Below are 23178 nucleotides of genomic sequence, written 5' to 3'. Positions count from 1 at the left end.
CAGTCTCTGCATGTCATACTGATTATAAGTTCAGCGCACTAACCAATTGCATGACTGGAGCTTGAGATTTAGGTACAAATCACCAAATTTTTCCATTGCGACTTTCTACTAATATTATGTTTTGTAAAACAATAAAAATGTGCTCCAGGTGAGGCTCGAACTCACGTCCTCTGCATCTCCTACTGTTTTTAGGTACAGCTCACTAACCGATTGCACCACTGGAGCTTGTGATTTAGATATTTGTGACAAAAATTTCCCGTTGCGAATTTCTACTGATATTATGTTTTGTAACACAATAATAATGTACTCCAGGTGAAGCTCGAACTCACAGCCTCTGCATCTCATACTGTTTATAAGTACAGCGCGCTAACCGATTGCGCCACTGGAGCTTGTGGTTTAGATATTTGTGACAAAAATTTGCCATTCCGAATTTCTACTAACATTATGTTTTGTAACACAATAAAAATGTGCTCCAGGTGAGGCTCGAATTCACAGCCTCTGCATGTCATACTGATTATAAGTACAGCGCACTTACCAATTGCATGACTGGAGCTTGAGATTAAGGTACAAATCACCAAATTTTTCCATTGCGACTTTCTACTAACATTATGTTTTGTAAAACAATAAAAATGTGCTCCAGGTGAGGCTCGAACTCACAGCCTCTGCATCTCATACTGTTTTTAAGTACAGCTCACTAACCAATTGCACCACTGGAGCTTGTGATTTCGGTATTTGTGACAAACTTTTCCCATTGCGACTTTCTACTAACATTATGTTTTGTAACACAATAATAATGTGCTCCAGGTGAAGCTCGAGCTCACAGCCTCTGCATCTCATACTGATTATAAGTACAGCGCACTAACCGATTGCACCACTGGAGCTTGTGGTTTAGATATTTGTGACAAAACTTTCCCATTACGACTTTCTACTATCATAATGTTTTGTAACACAATAAAAATGTGCTCCAGGTGAGGCTCGAACTCACAGCCTCTGCATCTCATACTGTTTATAAGTACAGCGCGCTAACCGATTGCACCACTGGAGCTTGTGGTTTAGATATTTGTGACAAAATTTTCCCATTACGACTTCCTACTATCATAATGTTTTGTCACAATAAAATTGTGCTCCAGGTGAGGCTCGAACGCACAGCCTCTGCATGTCATACTGATTATAAGATTAGCACACTAACCATTTGCATGACTGGAGCTTGTTATTTGGGTACAATTCACCAAATATTTCCATTGCGAATTTCTACTAACATCGTGTTTTGTAACACAATAATAATGTGCTCCAGGTGAGGCTCCAACTCACAGCATCTGCATCTCATACTGTTTATAAGTACAGCGCACTAACCGATTGCACCACTGGAGCTTGTGTTTTAGATATTTGTGACAAAGTTTTCCCATTACGACTTTCCACTAACATAATGTTTGTAACACAATAAAAATGTGGTCCAGGTGAGGCTCGAACTCACAGCCTCTGCATCTCATACTGTTTATAAGTACAGCGCGCTAACCGATTGCGCCACTGTAGCTTGTGGTTTAGATATTTGTGACAGAATTTTCCGATTACGACTTCCTGCTAACATTATGTTTTGTAACACAATAATAATGTGCTCCAGGTGAGGCTCGAACTCACAGCCTCTGCATCTCATACTGTTTATAAGTACCGCGCACTAACCGATTGCGCCACTGGAGCTTGTGGTTTAGATATTTGTGACAAAGATTTGCCATTCCGAATTTCTACTAACATTATGTTTTGTAACACAATAAAGTTTTGCTCCAGGTGAGGCTCGAACTCACAGCCTCTGCATCTCATACTGTTTATAAGTACAGCGCGCTAACCGATTGCGCCACTGGAGCTTGCGGTTGAGATATTTGTGACAACAATTTGCCATTCCGAATTTCTACTAACATTATGTTTTGTAACACAATAAAAATGTGCTCCAGGTGAGGCTCGAACTCACAGCCTCTGCATGTCATACTGATTATAAGTTCAGCGCACTTACCAATTGCATGACTGGAGCTTGAGATTTAGGTACAAATCACCAAATTTTTCCATTGCGACTTTCTACTAACATTATGTTTTGTAAAACAATAAATATGTGCTCCAGGTGAGGCTCGAACTCACAGCCTCTGCATCTCATACTGTTTATAAGTACATCGCGCTAACCGATTGCACCACTGGAGCTAGTGCTTTAGATATTTGTGGCAAATGTTTCCAATTGCGACTTTCTACTGACACTATGTTTTGGAACACAATAATAATGTGCTCCCGGTGAGGCTCGATCTCACAGCCTCTGCATCTCATACTGTTTATAAGTACAGCGCGCTAACCGATTGCACCACTGGATCTTGTGGTTTAGATATTTGTGACAAAAATTTGCCATTGCGAATTTTTACTAACATTATGTTTTGTAACGCAATAAAAATGTGCTCCAGGTGAGGCTCGAACTCACAGTCTCTGCATGTCATACTGATTATAAGATCAGCACACCAAACATTTGCATGACTGGAGCTTGTGATTTGGGTACAAATCACCAAATTTTTCTATTGCAAATTTCTACTGACACTGTATTTCTACACTATATTTTGTAACACAATAATAATGTGCTCCAGGTGAGGCTGTTTATAAGTACAGCGCGCTAACCGATTGCGCCACTGGAGCTTGTGGTTTAGATATTTGTGACAAAGTTTTCCCATTACGACTTTCTACTATCATAATGTTTTGTAACACAATAAAATTGTGCTACAGGTGAGGCTCGAACTCACAGCCTCTGCATCTCATACTGTTTATAAGTACAGCGCACTAACCGATTGCACCACTGGAGCTTGTGGTTTAGATATTTGTGAGAAAATTTTCCCATTACGACTTCCTACTATCATAATGTTTTGTCACACAATAAAAATGTGCTCCAGGTGAGGCTCGAACTCACAGCCTCTGCATGTCATACTGATTATAAGATCAGCACACCAAACATTTGCATGACTGGAGCTTGTGATTTGGGTACAATTCACCAAATATTTCCTTTGCGAATTTCTACTAACATCATGTTTTGTAACACAATAATAATGTGCTCTAGGTGAAGCTCGAACTCACAGCCTCTGCATCTCATACTGTTTATAAGTACAGCGCGCTAACCGATTGCGCCACTGGAGCTTGTGGTTTAGATATTTGTGACAAAAATTTTCCATTGCGAATTTCCACTAACATCATGTTTTGTAACACAATAAAGTTTTGCTCCAGGTGAGGCTCGAAGTCACAGCCTCTGCATCTCATACTGTTTATAAGGACAGCGCGCTAACCGATTGCGCCACTGGAGCTTGTAGTTTAGATTTTTGTGACAAAAATTTTCCATTGCGAATTTCCACTAACATCATGTTTTGTAACACAATGAAGTTTTGCTCCAGGTGAGGCTCGAACTCACAGCCTCTGCATCTCATACTGTTTATAAGGACAGCGCACTAACCGATTGCACCACTGGAGCTTGTGATTTAGATATTTGTGACAGAATTTTCCGATTACGACTTCCTACTAACATTATGTTTTGTAACACAATAATAATGTGCTCCAGGTGAGGCTCGAACTCACAGCCTCTGCATCTCATACTGTTTATAAGTACAGCGCGCTAACCGATTGCGCCACTGGAGCTTGTGGTTGAGATATTTGTGACAAAAATTTGCCATTCCGAATTTCTACTAACATTATGTTTTGTAAAACAATAAAATTGTGCTCCAGGTGAAGCTCGAACTCACAGTCTCTGCATGTCATACTGATTATAAGTTCAGCGCACTAACCAATTGCATGACTGGAGCTTGAGATTTAGGTACAAATCACCAAATTTTTCCATTGCGACTTTCTACTAATATTATGTTTTGTAAAACAATAAAAATGTGCTCCAGGTGAGGCTCGAACTCACGTCCTCTGCATCTCCTACTGTTTTTAGGTACAGCTCACTAACCGATTGCACCACTGGAGCTTGTGATTTAGATATTTGTGACAAAAATTTCCCGTTGCGAATTTCTACTGATATTATGTTTTGTAACACAATAATAATGTACTCCAGGTGAAGCTCGAACTCACAGCCTCTGCATCTCATACTGTTTATAAGTACAGCGCGCTAACCGATTGCGCCACTGGAGCTTGTGGTTTAGATATTTGTGACAAAAATTTGCCATTCCGAATTTCTACTAACATTATGTTTTGTAACACAATAAAAATGTGCTCCAGGTGAGGCTCGAATTCACAGCCTCTGCATGTCATACTGATTATAAGTACAGCGCACTTACCAATTGCATGACTGGAGCTTGAGATTAAGGTACAAATCACCAAATTTTTCCATTGCGACTTTCTACTAACATTATGTTTTGTAAAACAATAAAAATGTGCTCCAGGTGAGGCTCGAACTCACAGCCTCTGCATCTCATACTGTTTTTAAGTACAGCTCACTAACCAATTGCACCACTGGAGCTTGTGATTTCGGTATTTGTGACAAACTTTTCCCATTGCGACTTTCTACTAACATTATGTTTTGTAACACAATAAAAATGTGCTCCAGGTGAGGCTCGAACTCACAGCCTCTGCATCTCATACTGTTTATAAGTACAGCGCGCTAACCGATTGCACCACTGGAGCTTGTGGTTTAGATATTTGTGACAAAATTTTCCCATTACGACTTCCTACTATCATAATGTTTTGTCACAATAAAATTGTGCTCCAGGTGAGGCTCGAACGCACAGCCTCTGCATGTCATACTGATTATAAGATTAGCACACTAACCATTTGCATGACTGGAGCCTGTTATTTGGGTACAATTCACCAAATATTTCCATTGCGAATTTCTACTAACATCGTGTTTTGTAACACAATAATAATGTGCTCCAGGTGAGGCTCCAACTCACAGCATCTGCATCTCATACTGTTTATAAGTACAGCGCACTAACCGATTGCACCACTGGAGCTTGTGTTTTAGATATTTGTGACAAAGTTTTCCCATTACGACTTTCCACTAACATAATGTTTGTAACACAATAAAAATGTGGTCCAGGTGAGGCTCGAACTCACAGCCTCTGCATCTCATACTGTTTATAAGTACAGCGCGCTAACCGATTGCGCCACTGTAGCTTGTGGTTTAGATATTTGTGACAGAATTTTCCGATTACGACTTCCTGCTAACATTATGTTTTGTAACACAATAATAATGTGCTCCAGGTGAGGCTCGAACTCACAGCCTCTGCATCTCATACTGTTTATAAGTACAGCGCACTAACCGATTGCACCACTGGAGCTTGTGATTTAGATATTTGTGACAAAAATTTCCCGTTGCGAATTTCTACTGATATTATGTTTTGTAACACAATAATAATGTGCTCCAGGTGAAGCTCGAACTCACAGCCTCTGCATCTCATACTGTTTATAAGTACCGCGCACTAACCGATTGCGCCACTGGAGCTTGTGGTTTAGATATTTGTGACAAAGATTTGCCATTCCGAATTTCTACTAACATTATGTTTTGTAACACAATAAAGTTTTGCTCCAGGTGAGGCTCGAACTCACAGCCTCTGCATCTCATACTGTTTATAAGTACAGCGCGCTAACCGATTGCGCCACTGGAGCTTGCGGTTGAGATATTTGTGACAACAATTTGCCATTCCGAATTTCTACTAACATTATGTTTTGTAACACAATAAAAATGTGCTCCAGGTGAGGCTCGAACTCACAGCCTCTGCATGTCATACTGATTATAAGTTCAGCGCACTTACCAATTGCATGACTGGAGCTTGAGATTTAGGTACAAATCACCAAATTTTTCCATTGCGACTTTCTACTAACATTATGTTTTGTAAAACAATAAAAATGTGCTCCAGGTGAGGCTCGAACTCACAGCCTCTGCATCTCATACTGTTTATAAGTACATCGCGCTAACCGATTGCACCACTGGAGCTAGTGCTTTAGATATTTGTGGCAAATGTTTCCAATTGCGACTTTCTACTGACACTATGTTTTGGAACACAATAATAATGTGCTCCCGGTGAGGCTCGATCTCACAGCCTCTGCATCTCATACTGTTTATAAGTACAGCGCGCTAACCGATTGCACCACTGGATCTTGTGGTTTAGATATTTGTGACAAAAATTTGCCATTGCGAATTTTTACTAACATTATGTTTTGTAACGCAATAAAAATGTGCTCCAGGTGAGGCTCGAACTCACAGTCTCTGCATGTCATACTGATTATAAGATCAGCACACCAAACATTTGCATGACTGGAGCTTGTGATTTGGGTACAAATCACCAAATTTTTCTATTGCAAATTTCTACTGACACTGTATTTCTACACTATATTTTGTAACACAATAATAATGTGCTCCAGGTGAGGCTGTTTATAAGTACAGCGCGCTAACCGATTGCGCCACTGGAGCTTGTGGTTTAGATATTTGTGACAAAGTTTTCCCATTACGACTTTCTACTATCATAATGTTTTGTAACACAATAAAATTGTGCTACAGGTGAGGCTCGAACTCACAGCCTCTGCATCTCATACTGTTTATAAGTACAGCGCAGTAACCGATTGCACCACTGGAGCTTGTGGTTTAGATATTTGTGAGAAAATTTTCCCATTACGACTTCCTACTATCATAATGTTTTGTCACACAATAAAAATGTGCTCCAGGTGAGGCTCGAACTCACAGCCTCTGCATGTCATACTGATTATAAGATCAGCACACCAAACATTTGCATGACTGGAGCTTGTGATTTGGGTACAATTCACCAAATATTTCCTTTGCGAATTTCTACTAACATCATGTTTTGTAACACAATAATAATGTGCTCTAGGTGAAGCTCGAACTCACAGCCTCTGCATCTCATACTGTTTATAAGTACAGCGCGCTAACCGATTGCGCCACTGGAGCTTGTGGTTTAGATATTTGCGACAAAAATTTTCCATTGCGAATTTCCACTAACATCATGTTTTGTAACACAATAAAGTTTTGCTCCAGGTGAGGCTCGAAGTCACAGCCTCTGCATCTCATACTGTTTATAAGGACAGCGCGCTAACCGATTGCGCCACTGGAGCTTGTAGTTTAGATTTTTGTGACAAAAATTTTCCATTGCGAATTTCCACTAACATCATGTTTTGTAACACAATGAAGTTTTGCTCCAGGTGAGGCTCGAACTCACAGCCTCTGCATCTCATACTGTTTATAAGGACAGCGCACTAACCGATTGCACCACTGGAGCTTGTGGTTTAGATATTTGTGACAGAATTTTCCGATTACGACTTCCTACTAACATTATGTTTTGTAACACAATAATAATGTGCTCCAGGTGAGGCTCGAACTCACAGCCTCTGCATCTCATACTGTTTATAAGTACAGCGCGCTAACCGATTGCACCACTGGATCTTGTGGTTTAGATATTTGTGACAAAAATTTGCCATTGCGAATTTTTACTAACATTATGTTTTGTAACGCAATAAAAATGTGCTCCAGGTGAGGCTCGAACTCACAGTCTCTGCATGTCATACTGATTATAAGATCAGCACACCAAACATTTGCATGACTGGAGCTTGTGATTTGGGTACAAATCACCAAATTTCTCTATTGCAAATTTCTACTGACACTGTATTTCTACACTATATTTTGTAACACAATAATAATGTGCTCCAGGTGAGGCTGTTTATAAGTACAGCGCGCTAACCGATTGCGCCACTGGAGCTTGTGGTTTAGATATTTGTGACAAAGTTTTCCCATTACGACTTTCTACTATCATAATGTTTTGTAACACAATAAAATTGTGCTACAGGTGAGGCTCGAACTCACAGCCTCTGCATCTCATACTGTTTTTAAGTACAGCTCACTAACCAATTGCACCACTGGAGCTTGTGATTTCGGTATTTGTGACAAACTTTTCCCATTGCGACTTTCTATTATCATTTTGTTTTGTAACACAATAAAAATGTGGTCAAGGTGAGGCTCGAACTCACAGCCTCTGCATCTCATACTGTTTATAAGTACAGCGCACTAACCGATTGCACCACTGGAGCTTGTGGTTTAGATATTTTTGAGAAAATTTTCCCATTACGACTTCCTACTATCATAATGTTTTGTCACACAATAAAAATGTGCTCCAGGTGAGGCTCGAACTCACAGCCTCTGCATGTCATACTGATTATAAGATCAGCACACCAAACATTTGCATGACTGGAGCTTGTGATTTGGGTACAATTCACCAAATATTTCCTTTGCGAATTTCTACTAACATCATGTTTTGTAACACAATAATAATGTGCTCTAGGTGAAGCTCGAACTCACAGCCTCTGCATCTCATACTGTTTATAAGTACAGCGCGCTAACCGATTGCGCCACTGGAGCTTGTGGTTTAGATATTTGTGACAAAAATTTTCCATTGCGAATTTCCACTAACATCATGTTTTGTAACACAATAAAGTTTTGCTCCAGGTGAGGCTCGAAGTCACAGCCTCTGCATCTCATACTGTTTATAAGGACAGCGCACTAACCGATTGCACCACTGGAGCTTGTGGTTTAGATATTTGTGACAAAATTTCCCCATTACGACTTTCTACTATCATTATGTTTTGTAACACAATAAAAATGCGCTCCAGGTGAGGCTCGAACTCACAGCCTCTACATCTCATACTGTTTATAAGTACAGCGGGCTAACCAATTGCACCACTGGAGCTTGTGGTTTAGATATTTGTGACAAAATTTTCCCATTACGACTTTCTACTATCATTATGTTTTGTAACACAATAAAAATGCGCTCCAGGTGAGGCTCGAACTCACAGCCTCTGCATCTCATACTGTTTATAAGTACAGCGCACTAACTGATTGCACCACTGGAGCTTGTGGTTTAGATATTTGTGACAAAGTTTTGCCATTACGACTTTCCACTAACATAATGTTTGTAACACAATAAAAATGTGGTCCAGGTGAGGCTCGATCTCACAACCTCTGCATCTCATACTGTTTATAAGTACAGCGCGCTAACCGATTGCGCCACTGTAGCTTGTGGTTTAGATATTTGTGACAGAATTTTCCGATTACGACTTCCTGCTAACATTATGTTTTGTAACACAATAATAATGTGCTCCAGGTGAGGCTCGAACTCACAGCCTCTGCATCTCATACTGTTTATAAGTACAGCGCACTAACCGATTGCACCACTGGAGCTTGTGATTTAGATATTTGTGACAAAATTTTCCCATTACGACTTTCTACTATCATTATGTTTTGTAACACAATAAAAATGCGCTCCAGGTGAGGCTCGAACTCACAGCCTCTGCATCTCATACTGTTTATAAGTACAGCGGGCTAACCAATTGCACCACTGGAGCTTGTGGTTTAGATATTTGTGACAAAATTTTCCCATTACGACTTTCTACTATCATTATGTTTTGTAACACAATAAAAATGTGGTCAAGGTGAGGCTCGAACTCATAACCGCTGCGTCTCATACTGATTATAAATACAGCGGGCTAACCAATTGCGCCACTGGAGCTTGTGGTTTAGATATTTGTGACAAAATTTTCCCATTACGACTTTCTACTATCATTATGTTTTGTAACACAATAAAAATGCGCTCCAGGTGAGGCTCGAACTCACAGCCTCTGCATCTCATACTGTTTATAAGTACAGCGCACTAACCGATTGCACCACTGGAGCTTGTGATTTAGATATTTGTGACAAAAATTTCCCGTTGCGAATTTCTACTGATATTATGTTTTGTAACACAATTATAATGTGCTCCAGGTGAAGCTCGAACTCACAGCCTCTGCATCTCATACTGTTTATAAGTACAGCGCGCTAACCGATTGCGCCACTGGAGCTTGTGGTTTAGATATTTGTGACAAAAATTTTCCATTGCGAATTTCCACTAACATCATGTTTTGTAACACAATGAAGTTTTGCTCCAGGTGAGGCTCGAACTCACAGCCTCTGCATCTCATACTGTTTATAAGGACAGCGCACTAACCGATTGCACCACTGGAGCTTGTGGTTTAGATATTTGTGACAGAATTTTCCGATTACGACTTCCTACTAACATTATGTTTTGTAACACAATAATAATGTGCTCCAGGTGAGGCTCGAACTCACAGCCTCTGCATCTCATACTGTTTATAAGTACAGCGCGCTAACCGATTGCGCCACTGGAGCTTGTGGTTGAGATATTTGTGACAAAAATTTGCCATTCCGAATTTCTACTAACATTATGTTTTGTAAAACAATAAAATTGTGCTCCAGGTGAAGCTCGAACTCACAGTCTCTGCATGTCATACTGATTATAAGTTCAGCGCACTAACCAATTGCATGACTGGAGCTTGAGATTTAGGTACAAATCACCAAATTTTTCCATTGCGACTTTCTACTAATATTATGTTTTGTAAAACAATAAAAATGTGCTCCAGGTGAGGCTCGAACTCACGTCCTCTGCATCTCCTACTGTTTTTAGGTACAGCTCACTAACCGATTGCACCACTGGAGCTTGTGATTTAGATATTTGTGACAAAAATTTCCCGTTGCGAATTTCTACTGATATTATGTTTTGTAACACAATAATAATGTACTCCAGGTGAAGCTCGAACTCACAGCCTCTGCATCTCATACTGTTTATAAGTACAGCGCGCTAACCGATTGCGCCACTGGAGCTTGTGGTTTAGATATTTGTGACAAAAATTTGCCATTCCGAATTTCTACTAACATTATGTTTTGTAACACAATAAAAATGTGCTCCAGGTGAGGCTCGAATTCACAGCCTCTGCATGTCATACTGATTATAAGTACAGCGCACTTACCAATTGCATGACTGGAGCTTGAGATTAAGGTACAAATCACCAAATTTTTCCATTGCGACTTTCTACTAACATTATGTTTTGTAAAACAATAAAAATGTGCTCCAGGTGAGGCTCGAACTCACAGCCTCTGCATCTCATACTGTTTTTAAGTACAGCTCACTAACCAATTGCACCACTGGAGCTTGTGATTTCGGTATTTGTGACAAACTTTTCCCATTGCGACTTTCTACTAACATTATGTTTTGTAACACAATAATAATGTGCTCCAGGTGAAGCTCGAGCTCACAGCCTCTGCATCTCATACTGATTATAAGTACAGCGCACTAACCGATTGCACCACTGGAGCTTGTGGTTTAGATATTTGTGACAAAACTTTCCCATTACGACTTTCTACTATCATAATGTTTTGTAACGCAATAAAAATGTGCTCCAGGTGAGGCTCGAACTCACAGCCTCTGCATCTCATACTGTTTATAAGTACAGCGCGCTAACCGATTGCACCACTGGAGCTTGTGGTTTAGATATTTGTGACAAAATTTTCCCATTACGACTTCCTACTATCATAATGTTTTGTCACAATAAAATTGTGCTCCAGGTGAGGCTCGAACGCACAGCCTCTGCATGTCATACTGATTATAAGATTAGCACACTAACCATTTGCATGACTGGAGCTTGTTATTTGGGTACAATTCACCAAATATTTCCATTGCGAATTTCTACTAACATCGTGTTTTGTAACACAATAATAATGTGCTCCAGGTGAGGCTCCAACTCACAGCATCTGCATCTCATACTGTTTATAAGTACAGCGCACTAACCGATTGCACCACTGGAGCTTGTGTTTTAGATATTTGTGACAAAGTTTTCCCATTACGACTTTCCACTAACATAATGTTTGTAACACAATAAAAATGTGGTCCAGGTGAGGCTCGAACTCACAGCCTCTGCATCTCATACTGTTTATAAGTACAGCGCGCTAACCGATTGCGCCACTGTAGCTTGTGGTTTAGATATTTGTGACAGAATTTTCCGATTACGACTTCCTGCTAACATTATGTTTTGTAACACAATAATAATGTGCTCCAGGTGAGGCTCGAACTCACAGCCTCTGCATCTCATACTGTTTATAAGTACAGCGCACTAACCGATTGCACCACTGGAGCTTGTGATTTAGATATTTGTGACAAAAATTTCCCGTTGCGAATTTCTACTGATATTATGTTTTGTAACACAATAATAATGTGCTCCAGGTGAAGCTCGAACTCACAGCCTCTGCATCTCATACTGTTTATAAGTACCGCGCACTAACCGATTGCGCCACTGGAGCTTGTGGTTTAGATATTTGTGACAAAGATTTGCCATTCCGAATTTCTACTAACATTATGTTTTGTAACACAATAAAGTTTTGCTCCAGGTGAGGCTCGAACTCACAGCCTCTGCATCTCATACTGTTTATAAGTACAGCGCGCTAACCGATTGCGCCACTGGAGCTTGCGGTTGAGATATTTGTGACAACAATTTGCCATTCCGAATTTCTACTAACATTATGTTTTGTAACACAATAAAAATGTGCTCCAGGTGAGGCTCGAACTCACAGCCTCTGCATGTCATACTGATTATAAGTTCAGCGCACTTACCAATTGCATGACTGGAGCTTGAGATTTAGGTACAAATCACCAAATTTTTCCATTGCGACTTTCTACTAACATTATGTTTTGTAAAACAATAAAAATGTGCTCCAGGTGAGGCTCGAACTCACAGCCTCTGCATCTCATACTGTTTATAAGTACATCGCGCTAACCGATTGCACCACTGGAGCTAGTGCTTTAGATATTTGTGGCAAATGTTTCCAATTGCGACTTTCTACTGACACTATGTTTTGGAACACAATAATAATGTGCTCCCGGTGAGGCTCGATCTCACAGCCTCTGCATCTCATACTGTTTATAAGTACAGCGCGCTAACCGATTGCACCACTGGATCTTGTGGTTTAGATATTTGTGACAAAAATTTGCCATTGCGAATTTTTACTAACATTATGTTTTGTAACGCAATAAAAATGTGCTCCAGGTGAGGCTCGAACTCACAGTCTCTGCATGTCATACTGATTACAAGATCAGCACACCAAACATTTGCATGACTGGAGCTTGTGATTTGGGTACAAATCACCAAATTTTTCTATTGCAAATTTCTACTGACACTGTATTTCTACACTATATTTTGTAACACAATAATAATGTGCTCCAGGTGAGGCTGTTTATAAGTACAGCGCGCTAACCGATTGCGCCACTGGAGCTTGTGGTTTAGATATTTGTGACAAAGTTTTCCCATTACGACTTTCTACTATCATAATGTTTTGTAACACAATAAAATTGTGCTACAGGTGAGGCTCGAACTCACAGCCTCTGCATCTCATACTGTTTATAAGTACAGCGCACTAACCGATTGCACCACTGGAGCTTGTGGTTTAGATATTTGTGAGAAAATTTTCCCATTACGACTTCCTACTATCATAATGTTTTGTCACACAATAAAAATGTGCTCCAGGTGAGGCTCGAACTCACAGCCTCTGCATGTCATACTGATTATAAGATCAGCACACCAAACATTTGCATGACTGGAGCTTGTGATTTGGGTACAATTCACCAAATATTTCCTTTGCGAATTTCTACTAACATCATGTTTTGTAACACAATAATAATGTGCTCTAGGTGAAGCTCGAACTCACAGCCTCTGCATCTCATACTGTTTATAAGTACAGCGCGCTAACCGATTGCGCCACTGGAGCTTGTGGTTTAGATATTTGTGACAAAAATTTTCCATTGCGAATTTCCACTAACATCATGTTTTGTAACACAATAAAGTTTTGCTCCAGGTGAGGCTCGAAGTCACAGCCTCTGCATCTCATACTGTTTATAAGGACAGCGCGCTAACCGATTGCGCCACTGGAGCTTGTAGTTTAGATTTTTGTGACAAAAATTTTCCATTGCGAATTTCCACTAACATCATGTTTTGTAACACAATGAAGTTTTGCTCCAGGTGAGGCTCGAACTCACAGCCTCTGCATCTCATACTGTTTATAAGGACAGCGCACTAACCGATTGCACCACTGGAGCTTGTGATTTAGATATTTGTGACAGAATTTTCCGATTACGACTTCCTACTAACATTATGTTTTGTAACACAATAATAATGTGCTCCAGGTGAGGCTCGAACTCACAGCCTCTGCATCTCATACTGTTTATAAGTACAGCGCGCTAACCGATTGCGCCACTGGAGCTTGTGGTTGAGATATTTGTGACAAAAATTTGCCATTCCGAATTTCTACTAACATTATGTTTTGTAAAACAATAAAATTGTGCTCCAGGTGAAGCTCGAACTCACAGTCTCTGCATGTCATACTGATTATAAGTTCAGCGCACTAACCAATTGCATGACTGGAGCTTGAGATTTAGGTACAAATCACCAAATTTTTCCATTGCGACTTTCTACTAATATTATGTTTTGTAAAACAATAAAAATGTGCTCCAGGTGAGGCTCGAACTCACAGCCTCTGCATCTCCTACTGTTTTTAGGTACAGCTCACTAACCGATTGCACCACTGGAGCTTGTGATTTAGATATTTGTGACAAAAATTTCCCGTTGCGAATTTCTACTGATATTATGTTTTGTAACACAATAATAATGTACTCCAGGTGAAGCTCGAACTCACAGCCTCTGCATCTCATACTGTTTATAAGAACAGCGCGCTAACCGATTGCGCCACTGGAGCTTGTGGTTTAGATATTTGTGACAAAAATTTGCCATTCCGAATTTCTACTAACATTATGTTTTGTAACACAATAAAAATGTGCTCCAGGTGAGGCTCGAATTCACAGCCTCTGCATGTCATACTGATTATAAGTACAGCGCACTTACCAATTGCATGACTGGAGCTTGAGATTAAGGTACAAATCACCAAATTTTTCCATTGCGACTTTCTACTAACATTATGTTTTGTAAAACAATAAAAATGTGCTCCAGGTGAGGCTCGAACTCACAGCCTCTGCATCTCATACTGTTTTTAAGTACAGCTCACTAACCAATTGCACCACTGGAGCTTGTGATTTCGGTATTTGTGAAAAACTTTTCCCATTGCGACTTTCTACTAACATTATGTTTTGTAACACAATAATAATGTGCTCCGGGTGAAGCTCGAACTCACAGCCTCTGCGTCTCATACTGATTATAAGTACAGCGCACTAACCGATTGCACCACTGGAGCTTGTGGTTTAGATATTTGTGACAAAACTTTCCCATTACGACTTTCTACTATCATAATGTTTTGTAACAAAATAAAAATGTGCTCCAGGTGAGGCTCGAACTCACAGCCTCTGCATCTCATACTGTTTATAAGTACAGCGCGCTAACCGATTGCACCACTGGAGCTTGTGGTTTAGATATTTGTGACAAAATTTTCCCATTACGACTTCCTACTATCATAATGTTTTGTCACAATAAAATTGTGCTCCAGGTGAGGCTCGAACGCACAGCCTCTGCATGTCATACTGATTATAAGATTAGCACACTAACCATTTGCATGACTGGAGCTTGTTATTTGGGTACAATTCACCAAATATTTCCATTGCGAATTTCTACTAACATCGTGTTTTGTAACACAATAATAATGTGCTCCAGGTGAGGCTCCAACTCACAGCATCTGCATCTCATACTGTTTATAAGTACAGCGCACTAACCGATTGCACCACTGGAGCTTGTGTTTTAGATATTTGTGACAAAGTTTTCCCATTACGACTTTCCACTAACATAATGTTTGTAACACAATAAAAATGTGGTCCAGGTGAGGCTCGAACTCACAGCCTCTGCATCTCATACTGTTTATAAGTACAGCGCGCTAACCGATTGCGCCACTGTAGCTTGTGGTTTAGATATTTGTGACAGAATTTTCCGATTACGACTTCCTGCTAACATTATGTTTTGTAACACAATAATAATGTGCTCCAGGTGAGGCTCCAACTCACAGCATCTGCATCTCATACTGTTTATAAGTACAGCGCACTAACCGATTGCACCACTGGAGCTTGTGTTTTAGATATTTGTGACAAAGTTTTCCCATTACGACTTTCCACTAACATAATGTTTGTAACACAATAAAAATGTGGTCCAGGTGAGGCTCGAACTCACAGCCTCTGCATCTCATACTGTTTATAAGTACAGCGCGCTAACCGATTGCGCCACTGTAGCTTGTGGTTTAGATATTTGTGACAGAATTTTCCGATTACGACTTCCTGCTAACATTATGTTTTGTAACACAATAATAATGTGCTCCAGGTGAGGCTCGAACTCACAGCCTCTGCATCTCATACTGTTTATAAGTACAGCGCACTAACCGATTGCACCACTGGAGCTTGTGATTTAGATATTTGTGACAAAAATTTCCCGTTGCGAATTTCTACTGATATTATGTTTTGTAACACAATAATAATGTGCTCCAGGTGAAGCTCGAACTCACAGCCTCTGCATCTCATACTGTTTATAAGTACCGCGCACTAACCGATTGCGCCACTGGAGCTTGTGGTTTAGATATTTGTGACAAAGATTTGCCATTCCGAATTTCTACTAACATTATGTTTTGTAACACAATAAAGTTTTGCTCCAGGTGAGGCTCGAACTCACAGCCTCTGCATCTCATACTGTTTATAAGTACAGCGCGCTAACCGATTGCGCCACTGGAGCTTGCGGTTGAGATATTTGTGACAACAATTTGCCATTCCGAATTTCTACTAACATTATGTTTTGTAACACAATAAAAATGTGCTCCAGGTGAGGCTCGAACTCACAGCCTCTGCATGTCATACTGATTATAAGTTCAGCGCACTTACCAATTGCATGACTGGAGCTTGAGATTTAGGTACAAATCACCAAATTTTTCCATTGCGACTTTCTACTAACATTATGTTTTGTAAAACAATAAAAATGTGCTCCAGGTGAGGCTCGAACTCACAGCCTCTGCATCTCATACTGTTTATAAGTACATCGCGCTAACCGATTGCACCACTGGAGCTAGTGCTTTAGATATTTGTGGCAAATGTTTCCAATTGCGACTTTCTACTGACACTATGTTTTGGAACACAATAATAATGTGCTCCCGGTGAGGCTCGATCTCACAGCCTCTGCATCTCATACTGTTTATAAGTACAGCGCGCTAACCGATTGCACCACTGGATCTTGTGGTTTAGATATTTGTGACAAAAATTTGCCATTGCGAATTTTTACTAACATTATGTTTTGTAACGCAATAAAAATGTGCTCCAGGTGAGGCTCGAACTCACAGTCTCTGCATGTCATACTGATTATAAGATCAGCACACCAAACATTTGCATGACTGGAGCTTGTGATTTGGGTACAAATCACCAAATTTTTCTATTGCAAATTTCTACTGACACTGTATTTCTACACTATATTTTGTAACACAATAATAATGTGCTCCAGGTGAGGCTGTTTATAAGTACAGCGCGCTAACCGATTGCGCCACTGGAGCTTGTGGTTTAGATATTTGTGACAAAGTTTTCCCATTGCGACTTTCTACTATCATAATGTTTTGTAACACAATAAAATTGTGCTACAGGTGAGGCTCGAACTCACAGCCTCTGCATCTCATACTGTTTTTAAGTACAGCTCACTAACCAATTGCACCACTGGAGCTTGTGATTTCGGTATTTGTGACAAACTTTTCCCATTGCGACTTTCTATTATCATTTTGTTTTGTAACACAATAAAAATGTGGTCAAGGTGAGGCTCGAACTCACAGCCTCTGCATCTCATACTGTTTATAAGTACAGCGCACTAACCGATTGCACCACTGGAGCTTGTGGTTTAGATATTTGTGAGAAAATTTTCCCATTACGACTTCCTACTATCATAATGTTTTGTCACACAATAAAAATGTGCTCCAGGTGAGGCTCGAACTCACAGCCTCTGCATGTCATACTGATTATAAGATCAGCACACCAAACATTTGCATGACTGGAGCTTGTGATTTGGGTACAATTCACCAAATATTTCCTTTGCGAATTTCTACTAACATCATGTTTTGTAACACAATAATAATGTGCTCTAGGTGAAGCTCGAACTCACAGCCTCTGCATCTCATACTGTTTATAAGTACAGCGCGCTAACCGATTGCGCCACTGGAGCTTGTGGTTTAGATATTTGTGACAAAAATTTTCCATTGCGAATTTCCACTAACATCATGTTTTGTAACACAATAAAGTTTTGCTCCAGGTGAGGCTCGAAGTCACAGCCTCTGCATCTCATACTGTTTATAAGGACAGCGCACTAACCGATTGCACCACTGGAGCTTGGTGCAATCGGTTAGTGCACCAAGCATCTCAGCTTGGTTATAACAGAATCTGCATCTCAGCTTATTTATAACAGAATTTTCCGATTACGACTTCCTACTAACATTATGTTTTGTAACACAATAATAATGTGCTCCAGGTGAGGCTCGAACTCACAGCCTCTGCATCTCATACTGTTTATAAGTACAGCGCGCTAACCAATTGCGCCACTGGAGCTTGTGGTTGAGATATTTGTGACAGAAATTTGCCATTCCGATTTTCTACTAACATTATGTTTTGTAAAACAATAAAAATGTGCTCCAGGTGAGGCTCGAACTCACAGCCTCTGCATCTCATACTGTTTATAAGTACAGCGCGCTAACCAATTGCGCCACTGGAGCTTGTGGTTGAGATATTTGTGACAAAAATTTGCCATTCCGATTTTCTACTAACATTATGTTTTGTAAAACAATAAAAATGTGCTCCAGGTGAAGCTCGAACTCACAGTCTCTGCATGTCATACTGATTATAAGTTCAGCGCACTAACCAATTGCACCACTGGAGCTTGTGATTTAGATATTTGTGACAAAAATTTCCCGTTGCGAATTTCTACTAACATTATGTTTTGTAACACAATAATAATGTGCTCCAGGTGAGGCTCGAACTCACAGCCTCTGCATCTCATACTGTTTATAAGTACAGCGCACTAACCGATTGCGCCACTAAAGCTTGTGGTTGAGATATTTGTGACAAAAATTTGCCATTCCGAATTTCTACTAACATTATGTTTTGTAAAACAATAAAATTGTGCTCCAGGTGAAGCTCGAACTCACAGTCTCTGCATGTCATACTGATTATAAGTTCAGCGCACTAACCAATTGCATGACTGGAGCTTGAGATTTAGGTACAAATCACCAAATTTTTCCATTGCGACTTTCTACTAATATTATGTTTTGTAAAACAATAAAAATGTGCTCCAGGTGAGGCTCGAACTCACAGCCTCTGCATCTCCTACTGTTTTTAGGTACAGCTCACTAACCAATTGCACCACTGGAGCTTGTGATTTAGATATTTGTGACAAAAATTTCCCGTTGCGAATTTCTACTGATATTATGTTTTGTAACACAATAATAATGTGCTCCAGGTGAAGCTCGAACTCACAGCCTCTGCATCTCATACTGTTTATAAGTACAGCGCGCTAACCGATTGCGCCACTGGAGCTTGTGGTTTAGATATTTGTGACAAAAATTTGCCATTCCGAATTTCTACTAACATAATGTTTTGTAACACAATAAAAGTATGGTCCAGGTGAGGCTCGAACTCACAGTCTCTGCATGTCATACTGATTATAAGTTCAGCGCACTTACCAATTGCATGACTGGAGCTTGAGATTAAGGTACAAATCACCAAATTTTTCCATTGCGACTTTCTACTAACATTATGTTTTGTAAAACAATAAAAATGTGCTCCAGGTGAGGCTCGAACTCACAGCCTCTGCATCTCATACTGTTTTTAAATACAGCTCACTAACCAATTGCACCACTGGAGCTTGTGATTTCGGTATTTGTGACAAACTTTTCCCATTGCGACTTTCTACTAACATTTTGTTTTGTAACCCAATAAAAATGTGGTCAAGGTGAGGCTCGAACTTACAGCCTCTGCATCTCATACTGTTTATAAGTACAGCGCACTAACCGATTGCACCACTGGAGCTTGTGCTTTAGATCTTTGTGGCAAATTTTTCCAATTGCGACTTTCTACTAACATTATTTTTTGTAACACAATAATAATGTGCTCCCGGTGAGGCTCGATCTCACAGCCTCTGCATCTCATACTGTTTATAAGTACAGCGCACTAACCGATTGCGCCACTGGAGCTAGTGCTTTAGATATTTGAGGCAAATTTTTCCAATTGCGACTTTCTACTAACATTATGTTTCGTAACAAAATAATAATGTGCTCCCGGTGAGGCTCGATCTCACAGCCTCTGCATCTCATACTGTTTATAAGTACAGCGCGCTAACCGATTGCACCACTGGATCTTGTGGTTTAGATATTTGTGACAAAAATTTGCCATTGCGAATTTTTACTAACATTATGTTTTGTAACGCAATAAAAATGTGCTCCAGGTGAGGCTCGAACTCACAGCCTCTGCATGTCATACTGATTATAAGATCAGCACACCAAACATTTGCATGACTGGAGCTTGTGATTTGGGTACAAATCACCAAATTTTTCTATTGCAAATTTCTGCTGACACTGTATTTCTACACTATATTTTGTAACACAATAATAATGTGCTCCAGGTGAGGCTGTTTATAAGTACAGCGCGCTAACCGATTGCGCCACTGGAGCTTGTGGTTTAGATATTTGTGACAAAGTTTTCCCATTACGACTTTCTACTATCATAATGTTTTGTAACACAATAAAAATGCGCTCCAGATGAGGCTCGAACTCACAGCCTCTGCATCTCATACTGTTTATAAGTACAGCGCACTAACCGATTGCACCACTGGAGCTTGTGGTTTAGATATTTGTGACAAAATTTTCCCATTACGACTTCCTACTATCATAATGTTTTGTCACAATAAAATTGTGCTCCAGGTGAGGCTCGAACGCACAGCCTCTGCATGTCATACTGATTATAAGATTAGCACACTAACCATTTGCATGACTGGAGCTTGTTATTTGGGTACAATTCACCAAATATTTCCATTGCGAATTTCTACTAACATCGTGTTTTGTAACACAATAATAATGTGCTCCAGGTGAGGCTCCAACTCACAGCATCTGCATCTCATACTGTTTATAAGTACAGCGCACTAACCGATTGCGCCACTGTAGCTTGTGGTTTAGATATTTGTGACAGAATTTTCCGATTACGACTTCCTGCTAACATTATGTTTTGTAACACAATAATAATGTGCTCCAGGTGAGGCTCGAACTCACAGCCTCTGCATCTCATACTGTTTATAAGTACTGCGCACTAACCGATTGCACCACTGGAGCTTGTGATTTAGATATTTGTGACAAAAATTTCCCGTTGCGAATTTCTACTGATATTATGTTTTGTAACACAATAATAATGTGCTCCAGGTGAAGCTCGAACTCACAGCCTCTGCATCTCATACTGTTTATAAGTACAGCGCACTAACCGATTGCGCCACTGGAGCTTGTGGTTTAGATATTTGTGACAAAGATTTGCCATTCCGAATTTCTACTAACATTTTGTTTTGTAACCCAATAAAAATGTGGTCAAGGTGAGGCTCGAACTCACAGCCTCTGCATCTCATACTGTTTATAAGTACAGCGCGCTAACCGATTGCACCACTGGAGCTTGTGGTTTAGATATTTGTGACAAAAATTTACCATTGCGAATTTCTACTACCATTATGTTTTGTAACACAATAAATTTGTGCTCCAGGTGAGGCTCGAACTCACAGCCTCTGCATGTCATACTGATTATAAGTTCAGCGCACTTACCAATTGCATGACTGGAGCTTGAGATTTGGGTACAAATCACCAAATTTTTCCATTGCGACTTTCTACTAACATTATGTTTTGTAAAACAATAAAAATGTGCTCCCGGTGAGGCTCGATCTCACAGCCTCTGCATCTCATACTGTTTATAAGTACAGCGCACTAACCGATTGCACCACTGGAGCTTGTGGTTTAGATATTTGTGACAAAAATTTTCCATTGCGAATTTCCACTAACATCATGTTTTGTAACACAATAAAGTTTTGCTCCAGGTGAGGCTCGAAGTCACAGCCTCTGCATCTCATACTGTTTATAAGGACAGCGCACTAACCGATTGCACCACTGGAGCTTGTGGTTTAGATATTTATAACAGAATTTTCCGATTACGACTTCCTACTAACATTATGTTTTGTAACACAATAATAATGTGCTCCAGGTGAGGCTCGAACTCACAGCCTCTGCATCTCATACTGTTTATAAGTACAGCGCACTAACCAATTGCACCACTGGAGCTTGTGGTTGAGATATTTGTGACAGAAATTTGCCATTCCGATTTTCTACTAACATTATGTTTTGTAAAACAATAAAAATGTGCTCCAGGTGAGGCTCGAACTCACAGTCTCTGCATGTCATACTGATTATAAGTTCAGCGCACTAACCAATTGCACCACTGGAGCTTGTGATTTAGATATTTGTGACACAAATTTCCCGTTGCGAATTTCTACTAACATTATGTTTTGTAACACAATAATAATGTGCTCCAGGTGAGGCTCGAACTCACAGCCTCTGCATCTCATACTGTTTATAAGTACAGCGCGCTAACCGATTGCGCCACTGTAGCTTGTGGTTTAGATATTTGTGACAGAATTTTCCGATTACGACTTCCTGCTAACATTATGTTTTGTAACACAATAATAATGTGCTCCAGGTGAGGCTCGAACTCACAGCCTCTGCATCTCATACTGTTTATAAGTACAGCGCACTAACCGATTGCACCACTGGAGCTTGTGATTTAGATATTTGTGACAAAAATTTCCCGTTGCGAATTTCTACTGATATTATGTTTTGTAACACAATAATAATGTGCTCCAGGTGAAGCTCGAACTCACAGCCTCTGCATCTCATACTGTTTATAAGTACAGCGCACTAACCGATTGCGCCACTGGAGCTTGTGGTTTAGATATTTGTGACAAAGATTTGCCATTCCGAATTTCTACTAACATTTTGTTTTGTAACCCAATAAAAATGTGGTCAAGGTGACGCTCGAACTCACAGCCTCTGCATCTCATACTGTTTATAAGTACAGCGCGCTAACCGATTGCACCACTGGAGCTTGTGGTTTAGATATTTGTGACAAAAATTTACCATTGCGAATTTCTACTACCATTATGTTTTGTAACACAATAAATTTGTGCTCCAGGTGAGGCTCGAACTCACAGCCTCTGCATGTCATACTGATTATAAGATCAGCACACTAACCATTTGCATGACTGGAGCTTGTGATTTGGGTACAAATCACCAAATTTTTCCTTTGCGACTTTCCA

The 23178-nt window shown here is 40.0% G+C and overlaps 14 non-coding genes across 14 annotated transcripts; all 14 read right to left on the bottom strand.

Moving 5' to 3' along the window:
• Positions 1–960: 960 nt before the first annotated feature.
• Positions 961–1045, bottom strand: Trnai-uau (transfer RNA isoleucine (anticodon UAU)). The gene is given in 2 exon segments: positions 961–996; positions 1008–1045. It is a non-coding gene; the product is annotated as a tRNA-Ile (tRNA).
• Positions 1046–1777: 732 nt separating this feature from the next.
• On the bottom strand, positions 1778–1862 carry Trnai-uau (transfer RNA isoleucine (anticodon UAU)). The gene is given in 2 exon segments: positions 1778–1813; positions 1825–1862. It is a non-coding gene; the product is annotated as a tRNA-Ile (tRNA).
• A 1704-nt stretch (positions 1863–3566) lies between these two features.
• Positions 3567–3651, bottom strand: Trnai-uau (transfer RNA isoleucine (anticodon UAU)). The gene is given in 2 exon segments: positions 3567–3602; positions 3614–3651. It is a non-coding gene; the product is annotated as a tRNA-Ile (tRNA).
• An 899-nt stretch (positions 3652–4550) lies between these two features.
• Trnai-uau (transfer RNA isoleucine (anticodon UAU)) lies at positions 4551–4635 on the bottom strand. Its single transcript is given in 2 exon segments — positions 4551–4586; positions 4598–4635. It is a non-coding gene; the product is annotated as a tRNA-Ile (tRNA).
• Positions 4636–5531: 896 nt separating this feature from the next.
• Positions 5532–5616, bottom strand: Trnai-uau (transfer RNA isoleucine (anticodon UAU)). The gene is given in 2 exon segments: positions 5532–5567; positions 5579–5616. It is a non-coding gene; the product is annotated as a tRNA-Ile (tRNA).
• Positions 5617–10092: 4476 nt separating this feature from the next.
• On the bottom strand, positions 10093–10177 carry Trnai-uau (transfer RNA isoleucine (anticodon UAU)). Its single transcript is given in 2 exon segments — positions 10093–10128; positions 10140–10177. It is a non-coding gene; the product is annotated as a tRNA-Ile (tRNA).
• A 1063-nt stretch (positions 10178–11240) lies between these two features.
• On the bottom strand, positions 11241–11325 carry Trnai-uau (transfer RNA isoleucine (anticodon UAU)). The gene is given in 2 exon segments: positions 11241–11276; positions 11288–11325. It is a non-coding gene; the product is annotated as a tRNA-Ile (tRNA).
• Positions 11326–12221: 896 nt separating this feature from the next.
• Positions 12222–12306, bottom strand: Trnai-uau (transfer RNA isoleucine (anticodon UAU)). Its single transcript is given in 2 exon segments — positions 12222–12257; positions 12269–12306. It is a non-coding gene; the product is annotated as a tRNA-Ile (tRNA).
• A 1704-nt stretch (positions 12307–14010) lies between these two features.
• Positions 14011–14095, bottom strand: Trnai-uau (transfer RNA isoleucine (anticodon UAU)). Its single transcript is given in 2 exon segments — positions 14011–14046; positions 14058–14095. It is a non-coding gene; the product is annotated as a tRNA-Ile (tRNA).
• A 1063-nt stretch (positions 14096–15158) lies between these two features.
• Positions 15159–15243, bottom strand: Trnai-uau (transfer RNA isoleucine (anticodon UAU)). The gene is given in 2 exon segments: positions 15159–15194; positions 15206–15243. It is a non-coding gene; the product is annotated as a tRNA-Ile (tRNA).
• A 1223-nt stretch (positions 15244–16466) lies between these two features.
• On the bottom strand, positions 16467–16551 carry Trnai-uau (transfer RNA isoleucine (anticodon UAU)). Its single transcript is given in 2 exon segments — positions 16467–16502; positions 16514–16551. It is a non-coding gene; the product is annotated as a tRNA-Ile (tRNA).
• Positions 16552–18307: 1756 nt separating this feature from the next.
• Positions 18308–18392, bottom strand: Trnai-uau (transfer RNA isoleucine (anticodon UAU)). Its single transcript is given in 2 exon segments — positions 18308–18343; positions 18355–18392. It is a non-coding gene; the product is annotated as a tRNA-Ile (tRNA).
• Positions 18393–18471: 79 nt separating this feature from the next.
• On the bottom strand, positions 18472–18556 carry Trnai-uau (transfer RNA isoleucine (anticodon UAU)). Its single transcript is given in 2 exon segments — positions 18472–18507; positions 18519–18556. It is a non-coding gene; the product is annotated as a tRNA-Ile (tRNA).
• A 1719-nt stretch (positions 18557–20275) lies between these two features.
• On the bottom strand, positions 20276–20509 carry Trnai-uau (transfer RNA isoleucine (anticodon UAU)). The gene is made up of 2 exons: positions 20472–20509; positions 20276–20311 (listed from the first exon to the last, which is right to left on the bottom strand). It is a non-coding gene; the product is annotated as a tRNA-Ile (tRNA).
• Between the last annotated feature and the right edge of the window lie 2669 nt (positions 20510–23178).

This window comes from Watersipora subatra, chromosome 1 (assembly GCF_963576615.1).
Source record: "Watersipora subatra chromosome 1, tzWatSuba1.1, whole genome shotgun sequence".
Taxonomy (NCBI): domain Eukaryota; kingdom Metazoa; phylum Bryozoa; class Gymnolaemata; order Cheilostomatida; family Watersiporidae; genus Watersipora; species Watersipora subatra.
This window is presented reverse-complemented; position numbering and strand designations above follow the sequence as displayed.